The 9,506-nt window shown below is 52.5% G+C and overlaps 1 pseudogene; it reads right to left on the bottom strand.

The window, feature by feature from the left end:
- Positions 1–288: 288 nt before the first annotated feature.
- Positions 289–8,839, bottom strand: LOC123158488 (uncharacterized; annotated as a pseudogene).
- Positions 8,840–9,506: the final 667 nt, after the last annotated feature.

Here is a 9,506-nt window from a genome sequence, read left to right as displayed (position 1 = left end):
CTATGTATTCACACGTGTATTACGATTTCCGGATAATACAATTATAGCATGAATAAAAGACAATTATCATGAACAAAGAAATATAATAATAATCCTTTTATTATTGCCTCTAGGGCATATTTCCAACATCAGCCTCACCCTATCTTGTCTTCTTGATGAGGGGCATAGACTCTGAGGGCGCCTGGTGGCCGCCTGCTAGAAGACGGCCTCTCCGGAGGCCGTCCACTAGGAGGCGGCCTGTCTTGGTGTCGTCTGCCGGTGCTAGGCCGCCTTTGGGCAGCCGGCCGTTCAGGCTAGCCGGCCACCAGAAGGCGGTGCTCCATTCTGGAGTCTCACGGGTCGAAGCCGGCCCAAAGTCTCAAAAGGCTCAGGGACTCCGGTTAGCCTACCCGTGGCCCAATACTCCGACATTAGCCCTGCTGCCTGCATGAAGGAATATATGACTGTCGGGCCCACGCCCCGTAGTCCCCTTCGCACCATGTCCTTGCTCATCATGTCTGCCCTGGGGCTCTTTACAGGGACTTGCCTTGGATATTGGATTTTGCTTACTACCGGTTTGGGGTTCAGAAAACCCCAGCAGTACTGACTGAAGGATCCAAATTTATCTACAATCTGCATCGGCAATTTATTTGAAAAAATTCTACATCAGTGTAAAGAAAGCCATGTAACAAGTTCCGGGACAAAATATATAGATCACTGGAGCATCAATTAATGGTGATGAAGAATCCATTCCGAACCTTAACTATCTGGCGCTCATTTTCGAGGACTGCTCACAGCTTTTGCTCTGACAAAATGGACCTGGCAATTCTTCCTGGCGCTACCAGCTTCTTTTCATTTATATTGGAGACAGCAATCAGATCGAAGTTCATGAAAATTTCCCTAGAATATATGGCATGAACATTACGAAACAAACTATACATACAATTACTTTACTTACTTGTAAGCTTATAGAACCAATACCTGAAAAATTGTCTCTTCTTGAGAATTTCAGGCCATGAAAGCTCTGCTAATGCACCAGATAACACAAGTAGCTCGAACAATCTCCTGTGGAATTCATGGTTATTATTACAGGTACTTAACTGTATCATTTTATTCTAAGTTTGCACAATATAAATAATAAAGATTAAGGGATACACTAATTCACATTTTGCATACCTGTCATCGTGAACTGGAACCCCCATTCCTCATCATGAAAAGTGACACAGTGAGGATCTGATCAGATAATGAATGGGCATCAGAAGTTTGACAAGTCAGCTTTCTTCATGACAAATGATTCAGAGAGTAAGAATACTTCATCCATAAGGCAAACGAAAAGCACTGGGCAACCATACTACCATATCATGTGACAGCAGAATATCGAGAATTGTTACTGAAGCTGCGGTTTTCTTGGGGTATAGTTGAAGCAAAGCATACTTTATATCCCTTATTTTTGTTTTTGTTTTTTTGTTGGTAAAGCACCCTTTTCACCGCCATTTTTACAGTTCCAACCGATGAGCAAATGATTACGACATGTTTCTGTAAAAGAATGACTAACAAGGCGCAAGTTTTGCAGATCAGTATAAGTCGGTTCTCAGGGCGATGGCTGTGCAAGAGTAACACACAAATATCTCTGTTGAAAACTCGAATTATTCACACTTCACACAGTTAAGTCAAAAGTACAGCACATTCAACAAATTGCAACCCAGCTTTGTGTGGAACTTGAAGCAATAATGGTAAGATGATCAAATGCTAATGCTGAGGATCACCCAATCCCCTTCAAGCAAGTAAGAACAGAAAGGAAATCTGAAGGAGAACAAGCTCACTGTGTCCAATAACTAGTGTCAAAAGCTCTCAACAAAAAGGAACACTAGTATACAAGCTGTAACTTAGATAATCAAATTGTGATCCTTTGGTCCAGAAGTCAGCATTAAGTTTCCAAAACAGGGCTTTTGCGCATCTTCACAAAAATTTATGAATAAGTATCCTGAGTGACTGAAAATTTCAACACATGATTGGACACTGAATTTTTCAGTGTTTCTAGCAAGAATTCTGAACAAGCACAAATTGCATAGGTATATAGTACATAAATGATCAAATAAACAACGAGCCATCAGGAAGCAAGAACTCACCCGTGGTCGGAGTCACCCAGGCGCAGCGCCTCTTCCCTTGGACGGCCTCCGGCGTCACCAGAGCCACAGCCTCCGCGACACCGGCATGCTTCTCCATCACCTTACAAGCAGCCTTCCCATGCTTGGGCGCGGCCGCCCGGGACCAGATCCTCTCCGTCCTTCCGCCTGAGGCCTGGCCGTGGAGCGACTCCCTGGAGGCCTCCAAGGAGAAGGACGCATTGAGGACCACCGCCGGCGAATCATGCGGCTTCCTCGGTGGGGTCCGCCTCGGCGACGGCAAGGGGGGTGGCGATCCCCCCTTCCTCGCGCCGCCGTCGCTGCCAGCTGTGGCGGCCGCCGCGTCCTTCTTTGTTGTAAGGTACTGGTTACAATCACTCACGATTTAGAGGTGGCTACAAGGATCAATCGTAGGAATTTGTCTCTGGTACAAGAACTAGGGTTCCAAGAATGGGGAATTTGGAGTGAGTAGCCGCCGGAGCCGATTCTGCCTGATCCACTGGATGAGCCACTTGTCGTTGCCGCTGCCCTAAGTAGTCATTGACGTGGGTTGGATTCACTGCGTCCACTCTGGCCAAGCGACACGTGCATTGGTCCATCTGTTCCTCAAGGGCCTTGGGCTGGGGGGTGAGCTGGCCGAGCCCCCAGTGCTTGGGCCACCCTTGTCAGTGTGCCCATTGGAGATGGCTAGTGTAGGGGCGCTGACATCCCCTCCTCCTTGAAAAGAGGCTTGTCCCCAAGCCTCTGCAGCCGGGAACCGGGCCTGGAGAGCCAGCTTGTCCTCCCAGGTGTCCTAGAGTGCTGCAGGATTGGACCAACGAACGAGCACCTGCTCAATCATCGATCCAATCTTCCGCCGCCACCGCTGCTGTAATACTGCAACAAGCACCACCGTTATGTCAGAATGAGCTGGTAAGGAAGCTGAAGCTGTAGTACCCGGGGTGAGATAGTGGCGCAGCTAAGAAATGTGGAACACCAGATGCACTTTGGAGTGCGCCGGGAGGTCCAGTTTGTAAGCAACCTCGTTGATCTTAGCTATGATCTTGAAAGGCCCAAAGGACTTGAAAGATAACTTTTGGTTGGCGCGGCGAGCCACTGATGTATGAATGTAAGGCTGCAAACTTGAGGTAAACTGCGTCTCCCACTGAGAAAGCTCGAGGGGAGCATTTTTTGTCTTCTTGGGCTTTCGTTTGCTGCTGCGCTCGGTGGAGGTGTTGGTGGAGCAAGTCTTGAATTACTGCTCGTTCGTCGAGCCACGTTTGCAAAGCAGGAACTGTACATTTGCTGGTTGCTGTGATCCCCCGGTGCCGTGGTTCATGGCCAAACATGTTCCTCAAGGGCCTTGGGCTGGGGGGTGAGCTGGCCGAGCCCCCAGTGCTTGGGCCACCCTTGTCAGTGTGCCCATTGGAGATGGCTGGTGTAGGGGCGCTGACATCCCCTCCTCCTTGCGAAGAGGCTTGCCCCCAAGCCTTTGCAGCCGGGAACCGGGCCTGGAGAGCCAGCTTGTCCTCCCAGGTGTCCTGGAGTGCTGCATGATTGGACCAACGAACGAGCACCTGCTCAATCATCGATCCAATCTTCTGCCGCCACCGCTGCTGTAATACTGCAACAAGCACCACCGGTATGTCAGAATGAGCTGGTAAGGAAGCTGAAGCTGTAGTACCCGGGGTGAGATAGTGGCGCAGCAAAGAAATGTGGAACACCGGATGCACTTTGGAGTGCGCCGGGAGGTCCAGTTTGTAAGCAACCTCGTTGATCTTAGCTATGATCTTGAAAGGCCCAAAGGACTTGAAAGATAACTTGTGGTTGGCGCGGCGAGCCACTGATGTATGAATGTAAGGCTGCAAACTTGAGGTAAACTGCGTCTCCCACTGAGAAAGCTCGAGGGGAGCATTTTTTTGTCTGCTTGGGCTTTCGTTTGCTGCTGCGCTCGGTGGAGGTGTTGCTGGAGCAAGTCTTGAATTACTGCTCGTTCGTCGAGCCACGTTTGCAAAGCAGGAACTGTACATTTGCTGGTTGCTGTGATCCCCCAGTGCCGTGGTTCGTGGCCAAACATTGCTTTGAAGGGTGACATACCGATACTGGAGTGGAAGGAGGAGTTGTACCAGAACTGAGCTAGCGGTATCCAGTGGCTCCAGCGCTGAGGGCAAGCGTGCATGAAGCATCGAAGGTATGTTTCCACACACTGATTGACGCGTTCTATCTGGCCATTCGTCTGTGGGTGATTAGCAGTGCTCATTATCAACTCCGTCCCGGCATACTTGAACAGCTCTCGCCAAAACAGACTAGTGAATACTGGGTCACGGTCGGAGACAACAGCGCTTTGGAACCCATGTATCCTGTAGATGTGGTGCATATACAGTAGGGCCACATTGGACGCCATGTAAGGATGAGCCAGAGGGATGAAGTGAGCAAACATGGTGCGCTTATCAACGATCACCCAAAGACAATTGAACTTGTCGGATTGAGGCAGACCGTCCACGAAGTCCATAGAGATAATCTCACAGGGTTGTTGTGGAATTGGCAGGGGTTCCAGGAGGCCTGGTGATGCTGATCGGTCCGGTTTGGCCTGCTGACAGGTGGGACAGCATCGTACATATTGTTGTACATGAATCTTCATCTTGGGCCATTCGAAGAGACGACAGACTCGCCGGAATCTAGCTGGGAATCCGGAGTGGCCCCCCATAGGGCTGTCGTGGAAAGCCGCCATGATCTGCTGTTGTAATGACGTTGATCCTCCCAACCAAATCCGTCCTCTGAATCTCAAAATGCCATTCTGGAGACTGAAGTGACCTTTTGGATCTTCGCGGGTGGCCAGTTGCGCAAGCAGCTTCTGTGCTTGCGGGTTGCAATTGTACCTGTTGACGACGTCCTGGAGCCAACTGGGGCGGCACGAAGTGACGGTGAACAGCATTGATGGTGAGTTGGCAAGTGACAATGCATCGGCCGCAGTGTTCTCAGTCCCCTTCTTGTATCTGATGATGTAACGAAGGCCGATCAGCTTGGTGAACGCCCGCTGCTGCCAAGGTGTAGTGAGACGCTACTCTTCGAGGTGGATTAAGCTCTTCTGGTCAGTGTGGATGAAGAACTCGTTGTGCTGCAAGTACGGTCTCCATTGGTCGACCACGACCACGATAGCCAGGTACTCCTCGTAAGTGGAGAGCCCTTGGTATCGAGGGCTTAAACTCTTTCTCATGTATGCAATAGGATGGCCCTCCTGTTGAAGCACCGCCCCAATCCCTCGATCGCACGCATCTGTTTCAATGACAAACGGCTTGCTGAAGTCTGGCAGTGCAAGAACTGGCGTAGAAATAAGTTGCTGCTTCAATAATGTGAATGCTTGATCTGTGTTGTCGGTCCAGACAAAAGGATTCCCCTTCTTCACCAGATTGAACAGGGGACGGCTATGACCCCGAATCCATGGACAAATCGGCGGTAATAGCCCGCGAGACCCAGGAAACGACGCACCTCCTTGGCATCCTGAGGCACGGGCCATGCTTGGATCGCTTGTATCTTGCTCGGATCCGTGGCCACTCCTTTGTCACTGATCACATGCTCGAGATAAGCGAGTTGCCTTTGGCCGAACTTGCACTTTGTCAGCTTCACTTTCCATTGGTCACATCGTAGCAGGGTCAGAACTTGCCGGAGATGATCCAAGTGCTCTTCCCATGTTTTGCTGAACACAAGGATGTCGTCAAAGAACAACAGGACACAATGTCTCAATAGGGGGTGTAATGTGTCTGTCATGGCCCCTATGAATGTAGGTGGCCCCCTGCGAGTCCAAACGATAAAACCTTGAACTCATAGTGGCACGTGTGCGTCTGGAAGGCTGTCTTGTATTCTTCACACTCCGCAAGCCGTATCTGATGATACCCCGCCCTGAGATCGAGCTTGAAGAACCAGGCTGCTCCATGCAGCTCATCCAATAACTCTTCAATGATGGGCACAGGGAACTTGCTGACACACGTCATTGCGTTAAGATGCCTGTAATCGATGCATAGGCGCCAGGTGTCGTCCTTCTTTTTGACTAAGATGACGGGAGAAGAAAAACTACTGGTGCTGCGTTGTATCACTCCCGAATTCAACAGTTCTTCGATTTGTCTCTCAATCTCTGATTTGAGCTCTGGTTTGTGCCTGTACGGTCGTATGTTCACTGGTTGAGCACCTGACATTAGAGGAATCTTATGGTCACAAGCACGACATGGCGGCAGCCCCTCAGGTTCTCCAAATACATCCTTGAACTCATCCAAAATGCAATGCAAATCTGGTGGTGTATTGGGCGTAGTGGGGCCGTCCTCTGATATTGGGTATAGAAGGACCATATGCAACAGCGATCCTTGACGACACATGTTCTGAAGATGGAGACTGCTAATCAGATGACAATCAGTGGTGTTCGCCTCATGGCCGAACAGCCGAGCTAAACCCAGAGGAGTTGGTATTTGAATGACCTTGTTCTTCCAATCAACGGTCATTGGGCTATGCATCTCTAGCCAATCCATACCAAGAATGGCGTCATAGGTGCCCAATGGGAGGATCTTCATGTCGGTGACAAATTCTTGCCCTTGAGATCCCCACTTGCAGGCCGGCAAAACTGCAGAACAAGTGAGCTCACCGCCGTCTGTCACACGGACACGGCAGTGTTGCTGCAGAGGTACCACTCCTGACAGTTGCTGCGCCAATGCCTGGCTGATGAATGAGGTGGAGCTACCGCTATCCACCAGCAGCAGAACCTCGTGCCCTTGAATGGTTGCCAGCAGCTGGAAAGCTTTTGACGAGACAGTGCCGTCGAGAGCCGATCGTGAAATGGCCATCACCGTGTTGCTCGGCCCTGCACCCTCGCTTGGAGGAGGCAACGAGTCGACGCCGAAGAGCTCAAGCATTTCCTCGATGACGTGTAGCTGAACTGATGCTGGACAGACATGGTCGTGGCCCCAGCGCTCGCCGCACTTGAAGCATAGGCCACGGGCGCGTCGGTAGTCACGCAGCGCCTTGACCTTGCCGTTGTCAGCGCGCGCAGCGTCAGTACCATGGTGATCCGTTGCCATAGAAGAAGAGGACGCCATGTCTGGCCTAGTTGGTGGTGGTGGAAGCGGGAGTGCCACGCTCGCGCGCACAGGAGGGTCGTGCGAACGGCGTGTGGATGATGCTGCACCATCGACCACCTCCTCACTAGAGCGCATGCCGTGTCCAGGTCCGGCCGCCTCTGAACCAAGATCACCGCACGGATGTCCTTCCGGAGCCCCTCGACAAAACGAGTGAGAAAATAAAACGGGTGAATCGTGTCAGAATATGAACTAAGATGATTAATAATGGAATCAAATTGCTCAATGTAATCGGCCACTGTGGTTGTTTGTCGCACAGTGTAAAACTACCGGATCAGCATCTGGTGGCGATCACGACCAAAATGTGTACACAACAGTGCAGTGAAGGATTCCCAATCAAACTCTGTGAGTCTCTTTTGGATGGATTGCAGCCAGATGGAGGCGGAACCCGAAAAATTCAACGCAGCCGTGGGCACCCAGAAAGAGGGAAGAATTCCAAACATGGTAAAATACTGCTCGCAAAGAGTTTTCCACAGCTTGGGATTATCGCCCGTGAATTGCGGAAACTGGATGGACGGGTGCGCCTGCCCAAGGCCGCTGAGCAACTAACTCGCGTGGACGAACAGTGAGAGAGAAGGGGGTGATGGGGGGGGGGCGTCGTACTGGCCGTTTGCCGGGAGCGGCGGAGGCGTCTGAATCGACGCTGCAGGCGCCCCCCGTGAGATGTTGAAGGTGCCGTGGTCAACAGGCCCTTCAAGCAGAGAGGCCGCGCTGGACACGGTCCCGGTGTGGGCACCGGTCGTCGCAGGCGGTGCGATGTTCGGAGGTAGCGCATGATTCGTCGTGGCCTCCAGTCGTGGCGATGGAGCGCTCTGCAGCGCCACCACCGCATCGGAAAGATCGGTGACGCGCTGCTCGAGATCAGGGCGCCACGCCACGAGATCCTCGATCTTGGAGTTGGAGGCGTGGATTGCTGCGGTGTGCTCCTTGAGGGTCGTCTCCAGCCTCCCCAGGAAGGACTGGATGGATGGATCCATGGCCATGAGATGAACTCGACCTTGGCGCAGAGATCGGGTCTCGATGAATTGAGCCAGACCGACGCTGTGGAAGGGGGTGGGGATGATCTCTGATACCAGATGTAAGGTACTGGTTACAATCACTCGCGATTTAGAGGTGGCTACAAGGATCAATCGAAGGAATCTGTCTCTGGTACAAGAACTAGGGTTACAAGAATGGGGAATTGGGAGTGAGTAGCTACCTGAGCCGATTCTGCCTGATCCACTGGATGAGCCACTCGTCGTTGCCGCTGCCCTAAGTAGTCGTGGATGTGGGTTGGATTCACTGTGTCTACTCTGGCCCAGCGACACACGCATTGGGCCGTCTGTTCCTCATGAGCCTTGGGCTGGAGGGTGAGCTGGCCGAGCCCCCAGTGCTTGGGCCACCCTTGTCAGCGTGCCTGTTGGAGATGGCTGGTGTAGGGGCGCTGACATTCGCGCCCTGCTCCTCCTCCCCCTTGGTCGCGGCGGCGGCCGGAGGCTTCTACGGCGTGGCCTCCGGTGCCTTCTGCAGCGGCTTGGGGGAAGGCTTCCGCGCAGCCGCCGGGGTCTTGTTGCCCCCCGGCACCAGCACCGGCCTCGCGTCCGCCTCCGGCGCCGCAATGTTGAGCGACCTGACCCTCGGCGCCCCAGCCATGGAAGCCATTCTCGCCTGACCCGATCTCCCGACCCCAAATTTCAAACTTTCCTCCAATTTCTCTCCACGGGGGGCGAGCCCGACCAAACCAGGGGACAACAACGCGCAACGCAAGCGAGCGGAATCTCTGCGCCGCCCCCCAAAAACCTCTCCTGCCACAAGACCAAGAACCTTTTTCCTATTCTCCTTACTCTTTCTAATCTTAAAAAAAATCAAAGCAAGCTCTGAGCCAAGAACTCTGATCCCGGACATGGTCTGGCCCGGCATTGCCCGAACGGTGCGAGCACGAGAAGCCCGGGCCACGGTGGTGGGCGGCGCACGGAGGAAAAGGCCGGTGGTGCCTAGCGGAGGGAGTGGGGGAGCCCGGCCGGAGAGGCCCTCGCTGTGGGTGGTGGTGGGGACGAGGGACGCGCGCAGGTCCTGCTTCTGCTTCTGTTCTGCTCCAAGGAGTGGAATCCAAGGGGAGGAGAGAGGTGTACGGGCGTCCAGGGGTTGGAATTGGAATGGTACGAGAGCGACACTATTTTTTTGGCTATTATAAATTGGTATTGCACCCCTAAGGCCCCACTATGTAGGCCAGAGAGGTGCCAAAATCACTTCTGCTTCATTTGGCACCAATGCCCTACATTGCCCAGCCGGTGCCATAAGAAAATTTCTGGGCATCGGA

This window comes from Triticum aestivum, chromosome 7B (genome assembly GCF_018294505.1).
Source record: "Triticum aestivum cultivar Chinese Spring chromosome 7B, IWGSC CS RefSeq v2.1, whole genome shotgun sequence".
In the NCBI taxonomy this organism is placed as follows: Eukaryota; Viridiplantae; Streptophyta; class Magnoliopsida; order Poales; family Poaceae; genus Triticum; species Triticum aestivum.
This window is presented reverse-complemented; position numbering and strand designations above follow the sequence as displayed.